A 26,542-nucleotide genomic window follows, 5' to 3' on the forward strand; every position below is an offset into this window, starting at 1 on the left:
TTTGCAGGGCTGCTGTGAGAATCCGATGAGATGATATTTGTAAAACACTTTGTGAACCCTAAAGCACTATGTAAATGCTGACTATTATCATCTGACCCAAATCTGTACTTGGGTTTTTAAAAAATTAAGTGTATAAGTATAGGATGGGGGAGGTACAACTAGATCATACTTAATAGGAAAAGAAGGCAGGCAGGCAGGAAGGAAAGAAGGAAGGAAGGAAGAAGGGAGGGAAGGAGAGAAAAAAGGAGAGAAGGAGAGAAAAAGGGAGGCAAGGAGAAAGAAAGGGAAAGAGGGAGGGGGACGGAGGAGAGAAAAAAGGAGAGGAGAGAAAAAGGGAGGCAAAGAGAAAGAAAGGGAAAGAGGGAGGGGGGAGGAAGGAAAGAAAAAAGAAAGAATGAGAGAAAAAGAAAGAAAGAAAGAAAGAGGAGAGAATGTGAGGGATGTAGTGGCCCACAGATGCAGTGGGAGCCAGCAGTTTGACAAGAAGTGGCTCAAAGAGCCACAATGATCTTGAGTTACTTTATGAGACACATGGATTCTACATCAGATACAATAATTGTCCTCCTGTTCTATACTTTGGTCAGGCCATAGCTGGAGCTCAGTTGTAGGGACTATATTTTTAAAAAATAACATTGAGAAACTACAATGTGTTCAGGGGATGGTTTGAGGCCATATGAGGAGCATGTGGATCTGGGGATGTTAATATGAAGAAAAGACAAGTTGGAGTGAATCTGATCACTGTCTTCATAGAAGAAGGGACTGGCTCATCTTGTGGGGGTGAAATTTATGGGAGAGGCACATTTTAGTTCAATGAAAAGAAAAACCTCACTATATAAATTATTTAAGGGTATAAAACTACTTCCAAAGAGGCTAGAGAACTGTTGGTCAGTGATATCATGGGTGGGATTCCTGTCTCTAGGGAGAGGAATAAATAGCCTTGGAAGTCCTGTCTAATTCTGAGATTCTGGGATCCTATTTTTTCAGCCTGAATTTCTGCCTCCAAATCCATTGCTCTTTCTAATGTATCAGAATATATTCAAGAGATGTTTAGTTGGAATCAAGAAGACTCATTAATTGGCTGTATATAAGAAGTGAACAGAAAGGGTCACCTTAGTGTCAAGCTTATTGAGTTTAATCAAGTAGCATTCAAGATTCTGTTTTTTTTTATTTTAACATTTTTGCCAAATTTTTCAATTGCACAACTACTAATTCTGAGGCTAAGGTCGATATAGAATGAGTGACAAAGTGAGCAGAGTCAAGGGAAGTAAATTCAAAGAATTCATTGCAATAGACATTTGTTAAATGACTATTACATTTAAGGTCCTGGAGAATACAAGAATGAAGAACAATTCAATACAATAAGTATATTTTAATTTTTTATTGTTTTATTTTTCTGGTTATATATCTATATTAACGTTTTCATACCCACTTCTTTATGAATCATGTTGGGAGAGAAAAATGAGAACAAAAGGGAAAAACCATGAGAGAGAAAAAAAAAACAGAAAAAAGAAGTGAAAATAGCACGTGCTGATTTATATTCAGTCTCCATAGTTCTCTCTCTGGATGTATATGGCTTATATCCAAAGTTTACTGGGATTAGCTTGGATCACTGAACCACCGAGAAGAACCTAGTCTTTCATAGTTGATCACTGCACAATCTAGCTGTTACTGTGTACAATGTCTTCCTGGTTCTGCTTATTTCGCTCAGCATCAATTCATGTAAATCTTGTTCATCATTTTTTATAGAGCAATAATATTCCATTTCCTTGGTATACCACAACTTATTCAGCCATTCCCTAATTGATGGGCATTTACTTATTAGTCAATTCTTTGCCACTACAAAAAGAGCTGCAACAAACATTTTTGCAAATATATGTCCTTTTCCCTCCTTTATGATTTCCTTAGGATACAGACCCAGCAATACAATAAGTATTGATTGGTTGCTTACAAAAGCACAAATCTAACCATGTCACTTCTCTATTTAATAGACTCCCGTGCCTCCCTATTGCCTCTAGGTTCAAATATCAGTTTAGCTTTTAAATTCTTTACAACCTGGACCTTCCGAACTCATCACACATTTACTCCCCGAACTTTAGCCAAATCATCTTCTCTGTTCAAACAGCACCCTACCTCCTATCTTTCTGTCTTTGCACTGGCCAGATCCATGCCTGGATTACACTTTCTCCTTTCCCTCACTTGGTAGAATCTCTCTTCCTTGGCAGTTCATACAATACCTTCTTAATGAAATTTTTCCTGATTCCCATCCCCTGCTCTCAGTGCTAATGTACTTCCTCCCTCTCTTATACTGAATTTCTTTGTATTTATAACTGAATATGTGTGTGTGTGTACATACACATAACATTCATACACACTATCTATATAATTACATATAAAGAGAGTAGTAATTGATACTTTTTTTTTGTATTTGTATCTCCACCAAACAATGGCTTGAATGTAGTAGATGCTTAATAAATGATTATTGGTTGACTGACTGAATAACTATGTGTCAGGTCCAGTACCAGGAATCCAAAGACAGCCAAGTTACCCAAATAACATGGTCCCTTCCCTCAAGGACTTTGCAGTCTAATATGTCATATGCGCACAAATAAGCATGATACATGGGGAAATGTGGAATATAGAAGACTCTAGGAAATGAGAAGTACAGAGTAATCTAGGAAAATTTGGAAAAGGAAAGATCACTCTCAATCTGGGTGACGGGTGGGATGGTAAGAAAAAGAATGATGAAGGAGAGGATAAATTAATTGGACCTTGAAAAAAAGAGGGGAGTGTACTTGCAGGGGAGATGGTCAGCCTACCTTTGTGCAGGGAGCATGAGTTATGAAATAAAGGTGGAAAATAAGGCTAGAAGATTAGAGACCATCTTAGAGCTCATCTAGTTCAGTGTCCTCATTTTACAGGATGAAGAATTAAGGGAACCCAGGGAAGGAAAGGAATTTGCCCAAGAAGGCATTTCAGGCAATCAAGTGCAAAGTGTTCCATGATCATGGATCTATCCCAGCACAAAACAACCACAAGTAGTTCTGACAATCCTTGTGTGTGCAATGTCATTGCGTCCTTAAAGCATCTCTTTCCCCAAGTAATGACCTTTCTCACCTTGAAATAATCCTGCCTACTTCATAGAAAGTACCACTTTTTTCTTCTACCTCTCTAATATATTTACCATGTATTTCTTCTATGGATCTGTGATCTCTTTTGTGTGGGTTTTCTCTCCATGGATACAAATCCCTTCACTTCCATCTTCTCATCTTGTGTGAGTTTTGTCTAAATATTTTCCACAAATCCTCTATAGATGATGGAATATCATCGGGATGGAATATTTCCACTTTTTAATTTGCGATTTCCTAGACATCAGTGCACTACTTAGACTGTCTATCTATTATCACTATATAACTGTCCTTCCTCCTTTTCTAGTCCTTAACATTCTAGATGATGTGTCTTACACCATTTTCCATCACAAAGTCATCATTAGCAATTTTCTGCTACAATCTGTTGACCTCCACCAGACAGCTTTTGAGAGGCAGTATAAGGTAAGAAATAGAGCTTTGGACTTTAAAAGTCAGAAAGTCCTGATTTTAATCCCACTTCAGACACTTACTAGCTATGTCATTTTTCCTCTCCTGGTCTCAGCTTCCTAATTTGTAAATTGTGACAATGTACCAGATAACTTTTAAAATCTCTTCCAGTTCCAAATCCCTCTGTATGATAAAATGGAGATGATAATAGCACCTTCCTCACAGAGGCAGTCAATGAAATGATGTATGCAAAGTTTTTTGCAAGTGTTAAAGCACTATCTAAATGTGAGTTATTGTTATTATCCCCATTGTCCTTTGAGTTAGTTGAAAATATAATTCTTTGAGGATTGCATGATATTCAGACACATAATATCATTAGGAAAATAATAGTATTTAAAATCAGCTTGAGATCTTTGGAAATTCTGTGCAATTATATTTTTATTATTATTGTTATTTATGTATCATCTTATCTCCTTACCATGAGCTCCATGAGGGCAGGGACTGTGTTAGATAAACAATACTGACTCACTCCCATCCCCTAAGAACCACCACCACCTTGGCCTTACATGATGCTCTTCCTATAATCTGCACTTAATGTATGAATTTGACAAATTGAATTGTGGGTAGAAACTATGGATATTCTATGGGGCAGAAGAGCAAATGTATGGCCATTGCTATTTCCTGTGTGGTGATGAGGTCACTAGCCCTTTTCTGCAGGACAAGAGCTACTTCAGAGAAAAGTTATCCTCCAGACCTCACAGATTCAGAGTAATGAGTCACGAGAATAATCCAAACTACTGAAAAGTCTAAATGATAGGCTGATTTTCAAAAATATGCAGTTTTCTTACTCTCCAGTCCATATGGAAACTCAAGCTCGAATCACTTGAGAAGAGCTTCTAAGTTGGGCACAAAGAAAAGAATGATTTTAAACTTAACACTTCCGCAATTATAAATGGCTACTTCAGAGATCCTTGAAAACAGCCTCTTCTCGTAACAGTTTAAGCAGATCTTTGTTCTCACATAATTTTCTTGATCTATCTCTTAGAATCAATCTTGTTTACAATAGAAATTTGCAGAACAAACATTTTTCCCCTTTTGCTGGAACAGAGGTCAACCAGCAGGGTTAAGAGTGCATAGATTCACAGGGGGAGAATGTCATACCTGGAAGAACCTTAAGACATTATTCAGTGCAACCTCCCACAGGAAAATCGAGGTTCAGGAATGGGAAGAGAGTCAAAGCTAAGCTAGAGCAATATCTCTTCATTCTAGGTCCAAGGCTCTTTCCACAATGCCATATGGCTTCTAAGATCGGAATCTGTGGTATCCAACTTATTATTATTAATATTAATGATAATCTTGATGATAACATTAATAACTGTCATTTTAATAGTGCCTTATGGTTTATAAAACACTTTCCTGACAACAGCCCTGTGAAGCAGAGAATGAATCTATGGGTGTAATCTGTGTCTGTGTTTGTTATGCATGGGGGGACTTAGCTGTCATGAAAAGGCAGCCACAGTACCCAGAGTACAAGCACCTTTTCTCAGTCTAATCTCAGTCATGGATTTTCCTTGCTAATATCATATTCATTGTGATTAGAAGAGGAGGGAATGGGGAATTGAAGAAAACAAGAAATAAGGGAAGGCTGATATGGAGGTGGGAGGGAAGGAAGGGGGAGAAAATGGATAGAGATAGATAAGGGAGGGAGGGAAGGAGGGAGGAAGGGGGGGAAGAAAAGGAAGCAAAGAAAGAAGGAAGGAAGGGAGGGAGGGAGGGAAGGAGGAAGGGAAGGAAGGAGAAAAAGAGGGAGGGAAGGAAGGAAGGAAGGAAGGAGGAAAGGAAGGAAGGGAGGAAGAGAAGGAGGGAAGAAAGGAAGGAGGAAAGGAAGGAGGGAAGGAAAAAGGGAGGGAGGGAGAGAGGGTAGGTTATGGTATTTCATTTGTGGCTTTCATTTCCTAATTGAACACTATAATTTACACTGTCATTATTAGGTAACATCTTTCATGGCAAATTTAGTCAACTAGGAAGCATGTTTCTGTCTTTGTTAGTCCTTACTTGCACTTAAGAAATTTTGATTTATAATCCCTGCCTGACTGACAACTTGAAGGCCAGGCAGTTGAGCCATTACAGACTGATTTACAGCCAAAGAAATCCTGCTTTGTGACCCCCTTCTCCTGGAATGAAAGCTTTGGTCCTGTTTATCCCTGATGCAAGTTCATGTGGCTATACAATTATAAGCAATGTTTAACAAATGCTAGATGCCCCTCATTGTGTGGCTTCTGAAGTTTCCTCCCAGAGATCCCTACATGTACAACCCTGTGACCACAGCATAATACAACATGCTCTGGCTATATATCACGGCTAGTGTAGCCCTAGCATTAGCGAAAATCTGCCTCACAGCAGGCACTAAAAAGATGCTGCTTGGATGAAATGTTGGCTGGATATTCAAAACAATGCTGGTCCCACAGGTGCTTGGCAGGTGTTTCTCCTACACATGCTTGCACACTAATGCTACTGTTGGATATACCCTAGGGATACGTGGAGCCCTAACAGTAGAGAAGGATTTCATTGATCAACTGAGGCACATACTGAAGCATTTAATCTTGTTTGAAAGTTGAGATAAGAGATATATACTTCAGGTCAGGAATAGTACAGAGTCATGGATTTGGAGCTGGAAATGATTGTAAAATCTATCAAATGCAGAAATGTGTTGAAGTCATATTGACTCATGAGAGCCGGTTGTTAAATTTTCAGTGTGAATATTTATATCTCCAGAAATCTGCAAGTGCTTGATTTCTTGTCTTGTTGAATGAGACTCTAGACTTATGAACATGATGGATAAAGTGTTAATATTGCAGATTAAACATAATTAAGTGCGATGCACATTTTCCCCTAGAGAATATCCACTGATCAAGCATACTACTCACCAAGTTTGACCTTCATTTCACAAATATAGAAACCGAGGTACAGAGAAGTCAGATGACTTGCTTAGGATGACACATCTAGTAAGCATCTAAGGGTGGAATTTTAATATGACCCAGACAAATGTTATCAAAGGAATCGGTAGAGGTGATTACTGAGTACTAGTCAATGATCTTTGAAAGATTATAGGAAACACAAAAACTCCAAGAATATATTGTGGAAAGGCCAGTATCTTGACTTTCAAAAAGGGAAGATGATGAAGTATCCAAACTATAGCTCAGTGAGCTTGACTTTGATTCCCAAATGCTGGAAGAAATGGTTTAAAAGATAGCTAGTGGTTCAAAGCTGGCAGTGAGCAGTAGAAAAGTAGTTGCTAGAGTGAGTTCATGTTTTATCTGTTCAATCCTTCCCCAGATGCACCCATGTCAATGAGGGCTCCCTTTCCACATGGATGATTCTCACCTCCCTGGCTACTTTCCCCAGATGGCAATCTATATACCAAATGCCTACCTGAAATCAAAATAGCTTCATGAAAGACCCAGCTTTGTCCCTTATCCAGTCTCTGCATCTGGACCATTTGACCTATGTGGAGATGGTAACTATACTATTCCATAGCTATGTTGTTAATCTCCCAGCTGGTTAGGGTGATAAACCAAAGAAAAATTGGCTCACGACTCAATCAGTAGGGACCACAGAAGCAACTTAAACCATCCCTCTGTATGGACGAGGAATGGAAAATTGCAATCTTTTGTTTGTATCAAATGGTGAAAAATATACTGGTCTATCCCAATGCTTGTAGCAGAGATGCCTCAGATATATAAATATAAAAAACCTTTAAAATAAAGAGGTGTTCATGGACATCTAGGAAAGGAAGTGGCGCTTACAGAGAATCACAGTGACCTTATCAAAAACAGGTCATGCTAGACGAACCTTATCTCCTGTTTTTAAAAGGGTTACTATCTACTTGGTAGATCCAGGAAATGCTTACCCTTATAGATAGCCTGTTGTAGACTTTCACAAAGCATTTCAGAATCTCTCCTGTTTTTTCCTATGGGAAAGCTGACATAAAGTGGGCTAGACAGTACATTGCGTAGATAGGTTTGCATAAGGTGACCTGCTGATCTCATCAGTTCCCACAAGTTCACTGATCACTTCCCAAACACGTTTTTCCAAGTTCTAACTTTTAAAAAAGCAATTAGGTGGCTCAGGGGCTAGAGGGTTGGGCCTGGAGTCAGAAGAACTTGAGTTCAAATGTGGCCTCCAGATACTTATTAACTAATGACCCTAGCCAAGTCTGTTTAGTTTACCTCAGTTCCCTCATCTGTAAAATGAACTGGAGAAGGAAATGGCAAACCACTCCAGTATTTGCCAAGAAAACCCCAGAATGAGGTCTCAAAGTCAGGCACTACTGAGTAACAACTCAACAACAACTTTATAAGATCTGGCTATGAATGTCTTAGCTATTTACCAGCCAAGTGAATTAGGCGGGCCATTTAACTGCTCTGTGCCTCAGCTTCCTCATCTTTAAAATGGGACTTGGATGCTTGGACTATCTATCTCATGTGGAAATTTTGAGGAATAAAACCAGAAGATCAAATAATCAATATGTGTTTAATAGGATAAAGAAAGAGACAAAATACATAAATCTGAACATAAAGAGTAAATACAAAAGAAATAGAAAATCTCCTAGAACTAGCACTGGAAGAGATTTCAATAAAGTTTATAGTCCTGATTTTATAGTTGAAGACTGCCTCCAGAGTCTGTACTTTTATACAAATATAAGTGATCATCATTATTATTACTAGGAGCATTCTTAACCTATTAACACAACAACAGGGAGAGGAGCCTTGACTTGTCTTAAGCTACCACTCAGGTACCCATCAGAGCCAGGATCTGGGGACCAAGATCAAATGTGTTTGCCAGTGTGTCCCTTTCCGAAATGAGAAAATGTGGCATCCTGGATCGAGTGCTAGAATTGGAGTCAGGAAGATTTCCTAGTGTTACCACAGATTTCTGTGTGGGGTAAGGAAACCAGCACAGGGTTTGTTGCCAGTAAACCTTGGCACATATCCTGACTCTGCTACTTACTCACCTGTGGGACCTTGGACAAGCCAGGACCTCTCCCTGGATCTCAGTTTCCTCATCTGTAAAAGGAACGGGTTAGACTTAATGAACTATAAGTTTCTTTCCAACTCCAGTTGGTCAATAAGCATTTATTAAGTGCCTACTGTATGCCAATTTAGGATTTTCCAACTACTCTGAGCTTCTGTAAAATGGAGATAAAGGCACTCAACGTGTGAAGATTATTGTAAAAACTAAAATGAGATAATGTACATAAAGACTTTCACAGGCTTAAAGTGCTGTATCAGTTATTATTCATAGGACTCTGGGGACAAGAAGCTGCTTTCTTGGCTCCTTCAGGTTTCCAGGAAATATTTGCCGACTGAGGCTAAATTGGGTAGCTTGACCAGCATATGCCAGCTCTCTGCCCAGCCCATCCCTAGGAAGTCCCCAGGGCACCAATTGGCATCTGTTTTTAGAGCTGAGGTAGGGAGAGGGGGCTTAGGCTTGGGCTCTCACTCCTGGGATGGGGAGTGAGAGGAGAGAGTTAGAATTTAAGGCTCATAATGTCAAAGCTGGAGGGACTTTGGTGATTATCTTCATTGTAATAATACTGTTAATGACAGCACTTTATAAACCTTAAATTGATACAGAAATGTGAGCTGTGATCATGACTATCATCTAGTCTTATTCCCTTCATTATACAGATAGGAGAAAGGAGGCCCTAACTGGATCATTAGGTCCTACTGTGTGCAGAGAGGGGAGAAGACTTTCCCAGAGGCACATAATAAGTGTGCACTTTCTCATTCTATTGTTACACCCTAGTTTGGTTGAGGACTACTGACATGCCCTTTGGGGACTAGACCAAATCAATGCATTTTTGACTGATTGATTTAAACCAGATTATATACATTCTGTAAAATCCTTTTGTAGAAAATCTTGATGGGGATTAAAGCTGTTAAATGATTAAAAATATCCTTCCACTAACACCTCATGAAAATTATATGCACTCTTTGCCTTTTACTCCCTCCCCAATTTCTTCATTCACTTCCCTTTTCACCATTCTTCTTCCCCTCCTTTCCTTGATCTCTTTCTTCTTCAATTCTTCCCATACTTTCCTGGCCCCTCCTCCCCTTCTTCTTCCCCTTTCTCCCTCCTCCATTCTCTTGTATCTTTCTTCTTTTTCCCTTTTAACGTTTCCTCTCCCTCTCCCACCCCTTTCCATGTCCTCCCTAAGAAGAACAGTGAACTCTGGGGTAGGTTGATAATAAATAGTATGAATCAAAGAGTATTGGTGGAGATTGAGAAGGTTGGAATTAATTTAGGTAATATCACATCACAGAGGGAACTGGATTTGGAAATGGAAAATCTTGACTATCAATCCCTACTTTGATATTAACTTGTTGAGTGATCTTGAGCAAGACCCCAACTCTCTGGAACTCAGTTTTCCCACCTATAAAATCAAAGAATTGAGCTATATTATCTCTTAAGGTCACTTCCAGGAATTAAAAATCTTATGATGCTGTTGTAGGAAATCCTGATCTTTTTGCACATCTATCACCATCCAACACTTTGAGTCACTGAGCATTCAATTCCATTCAAGTCTAGTCAATGTTGATGAAACACCTATCCAGATCCAGAACTCCATGCTAAGGGCTGAGAAAGATACAAATCTTAGCTAAAACTAGGTTCTTATTTTCCACAAGTTTACAGTCTAAGAAAGGCAAAAAGCACATACAGAGACATCTTTAATAAACAATATTATATTTTAAGTACATAGGAACATTGGCTTAAAGTTTGGTAGGACCCCCTAAAGTGCATCTACTGCAACTTCTCATTTTACAGTTGTGGAAACAGACTCAAAATTATTTGCATTTAAAATGGTGATGAGAGAGTTAGAAGCTTTGTGAGGTACTGTGGAAAATTTCAGCGTGGATTAAAGATGGCAAGGAAATGTTTCCATAGAAGAAAAGGGGTGTCCTTGCATAAATCATGGTGTAGCATAAAAAGCCCTAATCCTGGAGTCAGGAGAAACTTGATTTAGAGCAGCAGATCTCAAAGTGTGATCCTAGAGGTTCCCACGACCTGTCAGGGTATCCACAAGGTCAAAATTATTTTCATAACAATATTAAATTATTTCATTTTTAATATGCTAAGTATCAATTTACCTACATAAACAAAAGCTCTTTGAAGGACCCCTTAAGAATTTCAAGAGTGTTACAGGACTCAAAGACCAAAAAAGTTTGAGAACTGTTGAGTGAGAGACCAGCTTTAACTTTTCCTCATTGTGCATATACTGAGGAATTCATTTTTACATTTTTAATCAACTCCATTTTCTGATTAGAAAATGATTCTAATTTTGAATTAGAAAGAAAATGATTTTTGATCATCAAATGATTTTGATAATATCTATATTATCCAGTTTAGCTGGGTTCACTTTACACAAGACTATTGTACTTTATAGCCAGTAGAGACTACAGAAAGGGGAGAAGGTGGAATGGTTCCAAGCACAGGGAGGTTTACAGGTAAAAGTAGTCTACCTCTGGGGGAAGCAGTGATAGAGACAGGTCAGGTATTAGAGCATAGAGCAAATAAGATGGAGGAGAATGGGAAGATGGAAGGAAACACAATTCCCAGGAGGCCTTTGTGTCTAACACCATGTCTTGTACCTGCTTAATAAATGCCTGTTGGTTTGTATTGGTCCCCAGGAGAGTGAGAGGGAAAGCAGGAGAGCTGGGAAGGAGCAGTGATAGAGACCAAAAGGGGGACAATAGAGTGAGTGGTTAAGACTCAAAGATGGAGACATTGCTGGGGTTTGGGAGGCGAGTGAGGGGGAGAAGGAAAGGCAGCAACAAACAATATGTTTCTCAGAAGGAAGAGAAAACAAAAGCAGGCAGAGCTGGGGAGGCTGGAGGAGAGAGGGAGGGTTTGTTTAATCACACTCCCACTTTCCAGCTGGCTCGTCTGCTTCCATTTCATTGCAATTTCTTCAATGAAGGGAGTAAGATGAGAGATTTTGCTTTTTTCCCTTCCCATCTTGATTCTGAGATTCTGTTATGTGCTTTGCACACACCCCCCCCCCAGTCACCTCTAGGCCCCTCAAACTGTGCAATTCTAATAACAAATTTTAACATTCATATATTTAGATATATCATCACCATCACAGGAGGATGCTCCTTCAGAGTCCCCTGGGTATGGATGAATGTAACAGGAAATAAGGATATTGAATGCCCTTTACTTTCTTCCTTGGGTGAAATGGAGATTTAAAGAGTACAATTCCCAAAATATTTAGATTTCCAAAGACCTTTAGAAGGCAGAGATTTGGTAGTTGTTTCAACTACTCAGTAGTATTTACAACTACAGAATTACAGAATGGCAGAGCTTTGAGGAACCTTAGTATATAGAGTGTAGAATGTCAGAGCTGGAAGGGATCTTAGAGATAGTAATAACTGTCATTTATATAGTGCTTTAAGGTATCCCTTGCAACAAAGCTTTGAGTTAAAAAAAATATAACAACTCAGTTTTACAAATTAGGACACTGAGGCACAAGAAGTTTCATCAATGTCCTTCCTAAAATATAGGACCTAGAAGTAAACATAATATTGGAAAGGCAGCTGAGTGAGAGTAGAGATCAGGATTTGCTCACCTTCTTATTCCTGGAAATTATATTTCTCTTAATGTACCCAAGAAAATGATTGCTACATCGCACAGTTGAATTAGATTAACTTTCAAATCTTTTTCAGATAAACTGCTCTCATCAGTTGTCTCCCTTACTTTCTATTTATGAAATTGATTTTTTTGAACCCAAGTATAAGGTCTGAAATTTATTTCTATTGAATTTCTTTTTGTAATCTTAATTTTATTGCTTTTGTTTTTCTACCACTTTGTCTCATCTATCCTCCTCATGCCTAGCAAGTCCTCCCTTGTATCAAAGATTTAAAAGGAGAAAAAAAATAATTCAGGAAAACTAACCAATGAAGCAATCACAATGTGACAATATCTTCTATTTTTTACATCCATAGTTCCTTGTCTCTTCAAAGAGAAAGGGGAGATACATTTTCTCGACTCCTTTTCCAGAGCCAAGGGTAATTATTCTAATTATACAACATTCTACTTCTTTTTTTTTGTTATTTCCATTTATATTGTAATTGTTTAATATGTTGCTTCCCCATTCTGCTTACTGACTTTATATAAATCCATACATCTTCCTAAGCTTCTCTGAATCCTTCATCTTCTTTGTTTCTTCCAGTGCAATAATATTTCCTTATGTTTATATATTCCTTTGGAGTATTGACTATAGAGTCAATAGAGTCACCTACTGCCATGTTTCCTATTAAATGTCATTAGTTTAACCAACTCAATTTTCTAACCTGTCGGAGTCTGTTGGGATCCTATCTCTATTATCCAATATGTTCATTTTCCTCCCAATTTTGGGTCACCTGCAATTTAAAATTGTCCCAAGTGATGGATATAAATGTTAAATAGCACGGAGCCAAGTGCAGATCTCTAGGGTATTATACTACACACCTCCAAATTACCAAATTAGCCTTGACTATCAGTAACTCATTTAATTGTATTATCATCCAGTCTAAAGTTCACTATTTTTCCCACAGTAATCTTATGAGATTTCCATGCAAATCCTTTGCCAAAATCAAATAAACAATACCTATTCCACTCCCTTAATCTAGTAAAAATTATTGCTGTTGGGTTTTTTTCAGGCTTGCCCAACTCTTCGTGCCCTCTTTTGAGATTTTCTTGGCAAAACACAGAAGTCTGCCATTTCCTTCTCAGCTCATTTTACAGATGAGGAAACTGGGACAAACAGGATTAAGTGACTTACTTAGGATCACACAGCTAGTGAGTTTCTAAGGTCAGATTTGAAATCAGAAAGATTTGTATTTCTGACTCCAGGCTCAGTGCTCTGTGCACTATGGCACCACCCAGCTGCTCTATCAGTTTAATATTCCCGTCAAAAAAGGCAAACACACATACTCTGCCATCATCTATTATTGATAAAGCCATTTTGGTTCTTCCTCTTCTATATGCTCATTAACCATCCCTTTAATTCATGATAACCACCCCTTCAGTTCTAGAATTGTCACACTAATGGAGTCAAATTCACTGGTCTGTAGTTTGCATTTCATTTCCTCTTACTGAAAATCACATTTGCCTTTCTCTAGCCCTGCAATACCATCCCTGACTGGCTGGACAATCATCAAGGACAATGAAGGGCCTCTTACTGTCTTCTTACTTATCATAAGCATCAACTATCCATTAGTCATTTTTTTTCCTGTCACTTCCAAAGCAAAGATTATTCACCCTAGTGAAGGAAACAAGCAAAGTAAGAGGTGAGCAGCTCTGTCTCCTTTCTTTGGTTGGTTATTATCATCTCATCAACCCTAAAAAGTGGTCTTATCCTTTCTTTGATCTTCCTTTCTTGCCCAGTCTCACCAGAAAAGGTCCTTTCCATCGTCCTTAGCTCTTCTTGACATCTTGAGCTCATTCTGTGCTCCAGTGCTCTGACACTATTTTTACAAGACTATGTCTTATCTTTTTAAAATGTAAGCTGGTTGGGGAGTACTCTGAGCATCCACATCAGTCACTTCTGACAACACCTATTTTTCCTCCTCACTGGGATTATTTCCCTTTCTGTCTTTAGAATTTCATTTTGGAAAGTTTCCCATCTCTGTGCAGCTGACTTCCTCAGTGTAATTTTAGTCCAGGAATCCTATTGTCCTTTCTCTGAACCATTAAAAATCTGCTTTCCTAAAATCTGGGATCTGTAGGATTACATACAAAATCCTCTGCTTGGCATTCAAAGCCCTTTATAACCCAGTTTTCTCCTTTCCAAGCATCTTACATCTTACTGCCCAACAGGTTGTCTTCTACCCAGGGATTCTGACCTCCTGGCTGTCCATAAACAAAATACTCCATCTCTCAGCTCAAGCCTTCAATGCTGGAACAGTATCTCTCCTCATCTCTACCTCCTGATTTCTCTGGCTTCTTTTAAGTCCCAACTAAAATCCCAGCTTCTGCAAGAAGTCTTTCCCACCCCTTCTTAATTCTGTCTTCCCTCTGACATTTATTTCCTAATTACATGGTTTATATTTTATATAATTTGTATATAATATATATTGTAATATGTAATTATAATATAATCTATAGTGAATATAATTTTATGTTTATATAGTTTATAGCTTGTTTGTACATATTTGTTTGCTTGTTGTCTCCCCCATTTGATTATAAATTCCTTGAGAGCAGACATTGTTTTTGCCTCTTGTATCCCTAACATTTGGCACACAATAACAAATGTTTATTGACTGACTGACTGTCAAATTACAACTAGCTTTGCTTTCCTTAATCAGACAAATCTAAAAGAAAATGGTCATTTTCCCCTGCCCTAAAGCATACCATCATGCCAAGTTTGTGCTGCTTCATAAATTCAGCAATTTCCTCTTTTAGTCCGCACAATCTGTAATATTCTCTAAAAATCTTTTCTGTTTTATTCTCCCTTTGAATCTTCACCCAAATATTCTTCAGGTTTCCCTCCTTGGCCTCTAGGTTTTCCTTCTAAGAGCATACTTTAATACATTATGATACCCTATTCCCCCTTTTATGCATCATATTTCTTTTTTTTTATAACTTTTTATTGACAGAATCCATGCCAGGGTAATTTTTTTTACAACATTATCCCTTGCACTCACTTCTGTTCCAATTTTTCCCTCCCACCCTCCACCCCCTCCCCTAGATGGCAAGCAGTCCTATATATGTTGAATATGTCCTAGTATATCCTAGATACAATGTATGTGTGCAGATCCAAACAGTTTTCTTGTTGCACAGGGAGAATTGGATTCAGAAATAACCCGGGAAGAAAAACAAAAATGCAAACAGTTTACATTCATTTCCCAGTGTTTTTTTCTTGGGTGTAGCTGCTTCTGTCCATCATTGATCAATTGAAACTGAATTAGGTCTCTTTGTCAAAGAAATCCACTTCCATCAGATTACATCTTCATACAGTATCGTTGTTGACATATATAATGATCTCTTGGTTCTGCTCATTTCACTTAGCATCAGTTCATGTAATTCTCTCCAAGCTTCTCTGTATTTATCTTGCTGGTTATGCATCATATTTCTTTTAAAAATCTATACCTATTCCAGTCTAGGTGGCATCTGACTAAGTCTCAGGGATACTTTTAGGATAATTTTGCCTCATTTCATTGGGAACTATGGTTTTTCTTCCTTGTGGCCTAAACTTTGGGCAATTGTGTATAGAAATTTCAGGCTTTTTTCTTGCTTTTACTACTGACTCCTCTCTTTTCTTGTTGTCTATCTGCAAATTTGTTATGATTTCTTGAGATTATAGGTTTTAACAACACCCCCCCCATACACACACCCATTACTCCATTTCCCCCCTTTCCTCCTCTTCAGTTCCCATTTCATAGGGAAAACCTCATGGAGGAAAAGGAGCCAATGGCAAAGTTTTTTTGGCTGTTTATTGGCTTTGAAATAAGAGTTCAAATTGAAAAATGTTGGTCTGGTCCAGTTGCCTCATTTTACAGAGGCAGAAAGACTTTTCAAGGCAGATTGAAAGATTATAGAATTATCCGGAGTTGCTCTTCTCATCTAAAGTTTTCCAAATACCAAGGCTCATCTCTTTAGCAAAAGACCTCTCTCCCAATTTATTGGGAAAAAAAAAATTTTTAATTCTCCTTAAGCTCCTTCCTCTGCTCTATTCCACATCTCTCCATCATCCCCCATTCTCTCAGCCTTTGCTTCTGTCTCTGAGTAATAGATAAGTCTTCTTTTCCAGGGCAACCCTTCTACTCTGGCCCTTGATCACATACCCTTTCATCTCCTCTGGGAGTCTGCCCCCTATTTTATTCCTTCTTTTTCAGTCTTAAATCGCTTATCTACTAGGTCCTTCCCTGCTGCCTACAAACATGCCCTAATTTCTCTCATCCTTTAAAAAGAAAGAAAAAAGATAAAGCCTTTACTTGTCCCTGCTGTCCCCTCATGTAATCATCCTATAGCTCTTTTTTTCCCCTTTCAGAGTCAAACCTTTAAACAAAGTTGTCTGAGCGCCTTGTCTTGGCTTCCTTTCTTGCCTTTTCCTTCTCAGTACCCTGTCATCTTGTTTCTGATTCTATAGTTTTACTGAAATTGCTCCATCCAAAGTCATTAGTGATGCCGTATGAGCTAAATCTATGCCCCATAACTGAATTTCTAATATGTAGCATATTACATTCTTTTTTTGGTGGTGTTCCCCAACTTCATGTAAGTGTTTTCTTCCCAGCACTTTGCACATCTTAGTAGATCATCCTCCTGAGGCATAGATCTGACCATGTTATCCACTCTGCTCAAAATCTTTCAGTGACTTCCCATTGCTATCAAGATAAATGGGAGCTCCTCAACCTGGTATTTAAGGACTTTTACTATCTGGTTCTAATTAAATCTTTTCAGCCTTATTTTAAGCTGCTCCTCTACTCTTGCCTCCATCTATACCCCAAACTTCACATATCACTCCCCACTTCTGGACATCAGCATAGACTAACACTCTTCACTAGAATGCACTCTTTCCTTACCTAAGTCTTTCAGAATTCTTAACTAACTTCAAGATCTAGTTCAAATGTATTTCTCTCAATGAAGCCTTCCCCAATTCTTGCTCAAAGTATCTCTTTCCCAGATTTTTCTATGTCTCCTTTGCCCTATCACACCCTACTTTATATTCCTCTGTGTACATGTTTCTTATCTGCCTCTGTAAAATAGTCTTTTATAGTCTATTTTATGGAGTATATAGAGACTGTTTTATGAAGAACTCTCACAAAGCAAAAGCGTAGAGGTCAGAAGAAAGAATATAAAGATATTTTTTTTTTGAGGCAATTGGGCTGAGTGACTTGTCCAGGGTCACACAGCTAGAAAATATTAAGTTGTCTGAGGCTGGATTTGAACTAGGTTCCTCCTGATTTCAGGACATATCCACTATGCCATCTAGCTGCCCAACAAGGACATTTTCAAGGTCTCTCTGAAGGACACTGGAATTGATTTCATGACATGGAAGATGCTGGCAAAGGACACCTGGCATGGTATACCTTCATCAAAGAAGGTGCTGTGCTGTATGAGCAAAACAGAAATTGAAGTAGCTTAAAAAATATGAGATGTGCAAATTTAGAGAATTCATCCCAGATCTTCCCATATGCCCCACCTGTGGTAGAATATTCTGAGCTTTTAATACTCGGATCAGCCACAGTAGGACACCCTGTAAGTTGACTCTAGCATAGTGATGTTATTTTGGTAGTTTTCAAGAACAAAGGACAACAACCACCCTACTATCTGCCTCCTCACTTCTTAGAAGAATGGAAGTTTCATAAGGACAGAGACTGTGCATTTAGAGGTGTTTATTCCCTAGCACCTAGCACTGTCCCTTGCCCATGTCTCATCATATCAAAAATAGAGGATTTCATGGATATGGGAATTTCCTCCACCTGATCAGCCTATCAGTAACCTTATAGTCTTCAAATTTGCCAGAAGCTTGAAAAATTAAGCAGCTTGTCCATGGACATATTCTCTGTTAATAAGTGGCAAAAGACTGGTCTTTCTAATTCTTAAGTCCAACACTCTATCCACTACTATACACTGCCTTGAACATTGTTAAAGAAATGAATGAACAAAAGTTGAAGCTAGGACTAGAGACTTATACAGCTAGAAGGAACCATTAGAAATTATTTAATAGAGCTTCCTCCTTTTACAAATGAGGAAACTGAGTAATAGCAACCTTAAGCATCTTTCCTGCAATCACATACTGTCTCTTGAATGCTACCCAATCTATCTCTCCTATGTTTTCTTGTTTCCCCCATTTTTCCTGGTATTTTTCAAGTTTAACTCAATACTGTGAGCTCACTGCTGTCCTAGCAATTCTGGGGCATGCATGAAGAAGAGACATAGTTTTGTCTAATTGAGGAGACAAGTCTTACATGTAAAATCATCAGAGTGCAAGACAATACTTAATAATCTTCAATGGAATGCTAGATAAGCATTTTCCAGACCAATTTGGAAAATTAACATTTTGACACAATGAATAAATTCTGGGCTGGAGAACCTGGAGTTATGAAATTTTCTGGTCTGGCTGGAAATCAAGGAAAATTGGGGCCCAAATTTTAAAAATTAAGACAATTTTCATATCCCTTCAAATATACCACATAATGACTATATGTATGTGACTTCACATGTACTATTTTAAAAGAAAATATTGCTAGCACTGAAATCTGTTCATTAGACTCCTACTTACATCACATGGAACAAACATGAAACATGATTTGGGAAGTCTTGGAATATAAAATGTGGATCTGACTTTCCAAACTATAAGGAAAATATTTCTTGAACTAGGCCTTGAGGGATGCTACCAGGAACTGCTGGAATACACGGGAGCCACCTGACAGTAGCTGCTGGAGATCCAACCCAGATTGGATCTCTTTTTGTGAGAGGATGATACAAGGAGATTGAGAGGCCATTGCTGTTCTCTGACCTCTTTGACTGAGAGGCCATTGCATTGTCTGACCTCTCTCCTCTTCCCTCTGCCTCCCGTTTATCTCATTCCCAGTCCACAACATCTGTGTCAGCAAAAGCTGCCCTGCAACCCCTTCAGATGCTATGATCCACACATAGGATCTGGACAAGAGAACGAGATAGCAGTAGAGAAAGACTTGAGTCAACAGGCAATGATGGAAAAGAGATTGGCATATCCTGTGGGAAGTGATGCCATTTGCCAGGCTGGAGTGAAAAGTATGTATAAGAAAGAAGGGTAGGGGAATGTAGGGTGGCTCTCTTCTTCAGCCTGGCAATTTTACCAGTTGGAAAAATTCAGTCCAAGAGCTTGCTGGTGGTACCTGTGGTCATCCAGGACCTGGTGGCAGCCCTGTGGATGCTCAGTCAGCAACATTGCTTGTGGAAGAAAGGACAGGAATCACTCCCAGCCTGCATCCCTCTTGCACACAAAGATGTCTGTTCAAATGGGAAAGCAAAAAGCCAGTGCCACCTTGACCCCTCATCCTGGAATCAGATTTGTTAGATTTGGAATTCCAGTTGTACTAGACTAAATCATGGGACATTAACTCTTTTCCTCCCTTCATCGCCCTCAACCAGCTTTAACAGCAGGCCTTGCCAGGCTCCCTCCATTCATAGACCTAACTCATTTGTTCTAATCTCAGAATTTTAGAAGGAGCCTCAGAGATCATCTAGTCTCTGGGTACTTGACTTGGAATCCTTGGCAAATTATTGCCACTATGTGATTGGCCAGCCTTGAAGACCTCCATTTATGGAGAACTCACTACCTAACAAAACTATTCTTTGTATGTTGAGACCGTCTTATTGATGCAGACTTTCCAGACTAGCAAAATCTGCCTCTCTTGACTCCTTCATCCCCACCCCAACCCTATGTTTCTCCTCCTGCCCCCATCTCCCAACCGAACAAAACAAATCTCTTGCACTCCTTCCCCCTCAGCACTTGTTAAAGTTTTGGCTCTGGCCCAGACGGGGGACAACGTGAATGCAAGGTGCAGGGCTTCCATTGTTTTAAAGTCAGCTTGAAAATTCGCATCTGTTTCGAAGAAAGGCAGATAGACCCGCCTGGGAATTGGTGGCGCTGATTGAGATTTGCTTGGGGCAACCGGGACCGTGCCAGGCTCCAAAGCCAGGGCGGCGGCGGCGGCAGCACCTTGGAGAGCGCTGCGCGCTAGGTGCTAGGTAGGCTGGGGAGGCAGCAGCCTCCGGGAGGCAGCGGGTGGGCGGCTGGGCGCTCCCCAGCCCGCCCTATTGTTTCCCGAGGGTTTGTGTTTTTAAAAAAGAGATTAAGCATTTTTATGACACGGGCTTTACAGCGGTAATTTCCTCCATTCTAATTCTGTGAATGCACGTTTTTACACTAATTGCATAATTAGACGTAATGTACTAATTGCTGTAATGGATGATAGTCAACTAAACTTTAACTTTTAAAAAACAAGAGAGCGGCTGACTGGAAGGGGGCGGGGCGGGGAGCAGCTTGGTGTAAGTTTGCAGTACAGAGTCTTTCAAGATTTCCAGGCAAGCCTCCGCCTACCGAACCGCCCCCTCAGGTACCGAGCTCCTGCCCACTTTGGCTCATCTTTTCCTAAATCCTTCCCGTTATTTGAAATCCTGTTTAAGGCCCTCTTCCTAGGAGCCTTCCTCGATAAACTTGTCCTGAAGTCTTTCTGTCTCTAGCTTTATATCTTTTCTCTGTCTTTCTCTATCTGTCTGTCTCTCTCTGTCTCTGTCTCTCTGTGTCTCTCTGTATCTCTGTGTTTGTCTCTCTTTGACTCTCTGTGTGTGTCTGAATGTCTCTACCCTCTGTCTCTGTCTGTCTGTCTCTGTCTCTCTCTGTCTTTCTGTGTTTTTCAGGGGAGGTACACAGTGACAGAGCAAAAGCCCAGGCTAGTTAAGCACTGCTGTCCTGGTGGATGGCTGGATGGAAAGTGAAACATGATGGAGAAGTAGCTAGAAAAACTGGTGCTCTTTCCCCAGCATCACTTTGTTCCTCCCTCGTGGGAAGCACATGACCTTGCACAGAGTAGGGGCTTCATAGATTTTGAATGAAATCAAGCCTAGTTGTTTTCTGTAGTACTCAGCACTTGACACAGCTTGCTTTGCAATTTCACTGTGGTTACATAGCATTAAAATTTGGGAAAACCCAAGAGGTGCTACTGTTTCCTGAACTTGATCATCCATCTGCCTGCCATTCACAGGAGCCACTCGCCACACCTGGAATGTCTTCCTTCCTCATCTTTGCTTCTCAGAATCCTTTTCTCCTTTTAAGGCTCAAATCAAGGGCCACCTGTTACAAAAAGCCTTCTTCCCCCAACCTCCTTGTTTGTGAGGGCCTTCTCCTTCCTCTGGTTTACTTGTACTAAACTTAATCCATGTACATATTTTGTTTCTCTCCAGTAAAATGAAATCTCCTCAAGGGCAGGAACCATTTCCCTTGCGTATTCGTATATTTAGTATCTAGCACAGTCCCTGTCTCCATGACTTTATTAAATTGATGTTTAATAAATGTTTGTTTAATTAAATGGTTGTAAAATTTTTTGGTTAAGGAAGAGTTTGGGAAAATTCAAGGGACTGATCAATTCCTAATCATTATAAAGTATTTTGGACAGGTTAACCTGGAGAAAATGTGTCCAAAAAGGCAAATCCTTAAGCTTAAGTTGGAATCAGCATTCCAGTCGAAGGGTCAGAGAAAGAAGATGAAGAAGAGTGGAAGAGGAAAGGAAAGAGAAAGGCAGGACAGGGGTGGGTGCTCTCATATGGGAGCTAGCTGCTGGTTAGCCAACCTCCATCTGACAGTCCCTGAAAGTCTGCCTCTTCCTAGTCTGTTTGATGAGATAGTATTATCTCAGACTGTGCTTGCTGCTACCTCATCGATTCCCCAGTGTTTTCCTGTGAACATTTAGCAGCTCTGATCAATACTCTCATTTTTTTCCCAAATAAAGGAGAAGTAGACAGCCAACCCTGGAAGAAAACAGATGATGTAGGCCACCTCTATCCTCATTCCCCTCACTATCTGTTCCAGAACTGCTTTCAAACATCCCTGGACTTGTCAAAAACAAACACTGCTTTTGAAGCAGCAGACCCTTGCCTCTCTAAACAAAAGCCAGGGAATATGCACCACCTCCCATATTCCTTTCTCTCCACCCCCTCAGCCCTGAAATACTTGGGCTCTTCCCTAGGTCACATCCCAAATCAAATATGTAAGGTTTAGTCCCAGTTGCTATATCTCTCCTTTATCTCTCATCCATCCCCAGGGAAAAGGGGGGGAAAACATATTCAGTTCTGATTACTGTGTTTCAGGAAAGACATTGTTAAACTGGAGGGCTCCCAAATGAGAGTGACCAAGCCATTCAATAATGGAATGAAGAAATTGGTGATATTTACCCTGGAGAAGAGAAGACTCATGGGAATGTGATGGCTGCCATTGAGTATTTAAAGGGCTGTCACCTGGAAAAAGTATTAGACCATGCTCCTTGGCCTTGGAGGAGAGAATTTAGGAATAATAGGGATGAAGGGCTGAAAATAGGAATGGAAATTATAGAGGGCTTTAAGAGGCTTCATGTAAAGAAAAACTCCCAAAGGGTGTGGTCAGCTAGAAGCAGAACAGGCTGCCTCTCTGGAGTCTTCAGCCCAGGCTAGAGGACCTGTCACTTTTCAGGTAAGATGGAGCTCTTAAATAGCTGTGAGTTGGACTTGATGTCCTTCAAAGTCCCTCCTAGCTCCAAGATTCTAGGAGATATGCCAGCTGTGCACATATACACGCCCAGTCCTCAGCACCTAACCCAGAGTCTTCATGTTGCACAGGGAGAAACTAAGGCGGGAAAGAGACCATGGACTGTCCAAGGTCACAGTGATGAGAAAAGGCTTTAATCCAGCTCTATTAGTGCACTGGTTTTATGTGTATATAATTCTAGTTTTGTAATTAAAGCCCTTAATTATTTTTTATTGCAGTTATTTTGGTTCCTCAATTCAACTGTCTTCATTGAATGCATATTTGCTTGGTGTTTCTCTGTGTGTGTGTGTGTGTGTGTGTGTGTGTGTGTGTCTCTGTCTCTCTGTCTCTCTATCTCTCTCTCTCTGTCTCTCTTTTTCTGTCTCTGTCTCTCTCTTTGTCTCTCTCTCTCTCTTTGTCTATGTCTCTCTCTGTCTCTGCCTCTCTTTGTCTCTTTCTGTCTCTCTCTTTCTCTCTTTCTCTATCTATCTGTGTCTCTGTCTGTTTCTGTCTCTCTCTCTTTCTCTGTCTCAGTCTCTGTCTCTGTTTCTCTCTGACTGTCTCTCTCTTTCTCTCTTTCTCTGTGTCTCTCAGTCTCTGTCTCTCTCATACACACACAAAGAGAGACAAACAGAAAGATAGACAGATGGATAGATATATAGATAAGCAGGGTTTTTCCTATTCATTTAGCATCTTCTGGCCCCAGCCCTCTATCCACATTTCCATACTCAAAGTTGTCCCAAGGAATCTCTGACTCACTCTGAAAAAATCAGCTCCTCAAATTCTTGCCTACAGTCAGATTTTTTTAGGACAAGTCTGATTTCTTTCTGTTTACATTTAGCCATAGAACTTACTATCCCATTAGGAGAGTATGATGCCCAGGACAGACAGTTAACAGAATCTAAGGGGTCACTCAGAGAATGTATCACATCCACCCAAACAGGTTTTCTAAAGGGAGAGAAATCAAGCTTACATAAATGTGCAAAGACAGAAGCCTGGAAAAGGCGAGATGCTCCTGAAGTTCACTGAGTGATCCTTGGCCTCTCTTCTTCCCTCTGGGAAGCCAAGGAGAACTTTAGCCCTGCTGCCTTCTGTTCTGCAAGAACCTAAAGGTTCCATTCTGGAAACTGTGGAGATAAAGACAGTTCAAACTCGATGAGCGTGGCTTACTAAGTGCCAGAAGTAGCACTTGAAGCCAGCCTTCCTGGCTGAGGCCAGTTCTTGGACTCACTATGCTAAGATACCTCCTAAATGTCTTGATTGGGCTGTTTTGACCTCAGATCATTTAACTCTCAATTCTCCAGGCAATTTTCCAAGACTAGAAATGGAAAAGCAGTTGAAAACTAGTAGAGTTTCCTCACCATGGAGTTCCCGATACCAGGAAAATCTCAGCTCCAGTGCTGAACCCTATTCTTACCAAGAACCATACATTGTCCTAGGTGCTGGGCATACAGAGATAAAGGAAGGAAGAAGGAAGGAAGGAAGGAAGGAAGGAAGGAAGGAAGGAAGGAAGGAAGGAAGGAAGGAAGGAAGGAAGGAAAAGAAAAGAGGAAGGGAGGGAGGAAAAGAGAGAGGAAGGAGAAAGGAAAGGAGAGAAGAAGGAGGAAGGAAAGGAGAGAGGAAGGAGGAAGGAAAGGAGAGAGGAAGGAGGAAGGAAAGGAGAAAGAAAGGAGGGAGGAAGGAAAGGAGAAAGAAAAGAGGGAGGAAGTGAGAGAACAAGGAGAGAAGGAGGAGGGAGAGACGAAGGCTATGGCTGTTTGATCAGTCATCTTATTAAAATGATTTAGAAGGCAAGAGTATCTCCCTCTTCATGTCTGCCCAAGTAGGTGTGAGGAAAGTTGAAAGAGAAAGTTTACAATGGGAGCTACACACAAGCAGAATGGCAGTCTCACATAGTAGTAAGTTCCCCCTAAATGAAGGTCTTTGAATGGAGGATGGGTGGCCATTTGAAGGGGGGGAGAATTTTACAGAAGAACATCCTGTCTAGATAATCATGGCATACTGGAGAGAGCATAGGACTTCAAATACTGTATCAGATACAACTCCAGCATATCATCTTAGATACTAAAGAGCCTATTGAGCCCTTTTTGTAGTGGCAAGAAACTGGAAACTGAGTGGATGCCCATCAGTTGGAGAATGGCTGAGTAAGTTATGGCATATAAATGTTATGGAATATTATTGTTCTATAAGAAACGATCAGCAGGATGATTTCAGAGAGGCCTGGAGAGACTTACATGAATTGATGTTGAGTGAAATGAGCAAGACCAGGAGATCATTGTGCACAGCAACAACAAGATTATACGATGATCAGTTCTGATGGACATTATTTCCATTAATGAGATAATTCAGAGCAGTTCCAATAATCTTGTGATGAAGAGAGTCATCTACACCAGAGGGAGGACTGTGGGAACAGAATGTGAACCACAACATAATATTCTCACTCTTTTCTGTTGTTGTTTGCTTGCATTTTGTGTTCTTTCTCAGTTTTTTTCCTTCTTGATCTGATTTTTCTTGTGCAACATGAGAACTATATAAATAAGTACACATATATTGGATTTAACATATATTTTAACATATTTAACATGTGTTGGATTACCTGACATCTAGGGGAAGAGGTGGAGTAAAGGAGGGGAAATTTTGGAACACAAAGTTTTGCAAGTGTCAATGTTGAAAAATTACCTATGCATATGTTTTGTAAATAAAAAACTTTAATTTAAAAAAGGGGGAAAGAATTTTAAAAATAAAAGAGCCTATTTCCTCCTCTATAAAATTTTTAACTATAAGGGATACTAGAGCTCTTTTAGTCCAGCCTTTCTATTTTACAATTAAGGAAACGGAAGCCTAGAGAGATTAAGTGACTTAGTAAAATCACATAGGTAGTTGGTAGAAAGTACCAACTTCAAATCCAGTATTCTTTCCATCTCATTCTAGGTAATGCTGGAACTCCCTCCCTCCCTCACAGAGTTGTTGTAACAAAAGCACTTTGTAATCCTTAAAGCACAATACAGACATGAGTTATTCTTATGACTGGTTAGATGAGATTGACCTCTGAAATTTCTTCCATATCTGAAATTCTGTTCTACAGTCATCCCACCCTTTTCCATATCACTAATGCAGACTGAACCTTAACCCCAGTTTTCACTCTGTTCTCACCAGCTGCTTCATAAATAGTCAAAAAGGGAATGAAGTAGGAAAGCATAGAATGACTCAGTAAACTCGTACCCACTTCTAGGGTGAACAAAACTGAGATCCCATGTTTTGCTGACCTTTTTGTTTGGGAGGGAAGGGAGCTATAATGAATGTCTCACAAAATAGATACAAGAAACTTTATGTTCTGAGGGGGAAATTGGTTCATGAATGGACCAATTAGGGCCAGTACTACCCTCTCAACAAGTTCCAAATGGGAGCATATATCTTTGAAAACACAATCAACTCCCATTCCAAGGCCTTTCCAGTAATCTATGTCAGCACAGGATCCTAGCCATCCATCTCTAGGATGGCTTCTAGAGCCTTTTCTAACATTCCAAAGACATCCCCTAATCAGACTAATCTCCCACTGCCACTTCTGCCTCTTGACCAGACTTCCCCAGGCTATATGTTTGCCTCCTTCCCATAGTAAAACAGATCTCCTGGACTTCCCAGAATGTTACATCACCACCTGACATAAAATTGGCCCTCAAAAAAAGAGCCTTAAACAGTTTAACCACCCACCTCTCTCAATGGATCTCTCCAACTTACGATATAATACATAGACTCA

General features: G+C 39.8%; 1 protein-coding gene across 2 annotated transcripts in view; it reads left to right on the forward strand.

Annotated features, from left to right (window-relative positions):
- CACNA2D2 (calcium voltage-gated channel auxiliary subunit alpha2delta 2) overlaps positions 1-26,542 on the forward strand; it is a 423,504-nt gene that overhangs the window by 151,596 nt on the left and 245,366 nt on the right. The window lies entirely within an intron of this gene.

The sequence above is a fragment of the Sarcophilus harrisii genome, chromosome 1, assembly GCF_902635505.1.
Source record: "Sarcophilus harrisii chromosome 1, mSarHar1.11, whole genome shotgun sequence".
NCBI lineage: Eukaryota > Metazoa > Chordata > Mammalia > Dasyuromorphia > Dasyuridae > Sarcophilus > Sarcophilus harrisii.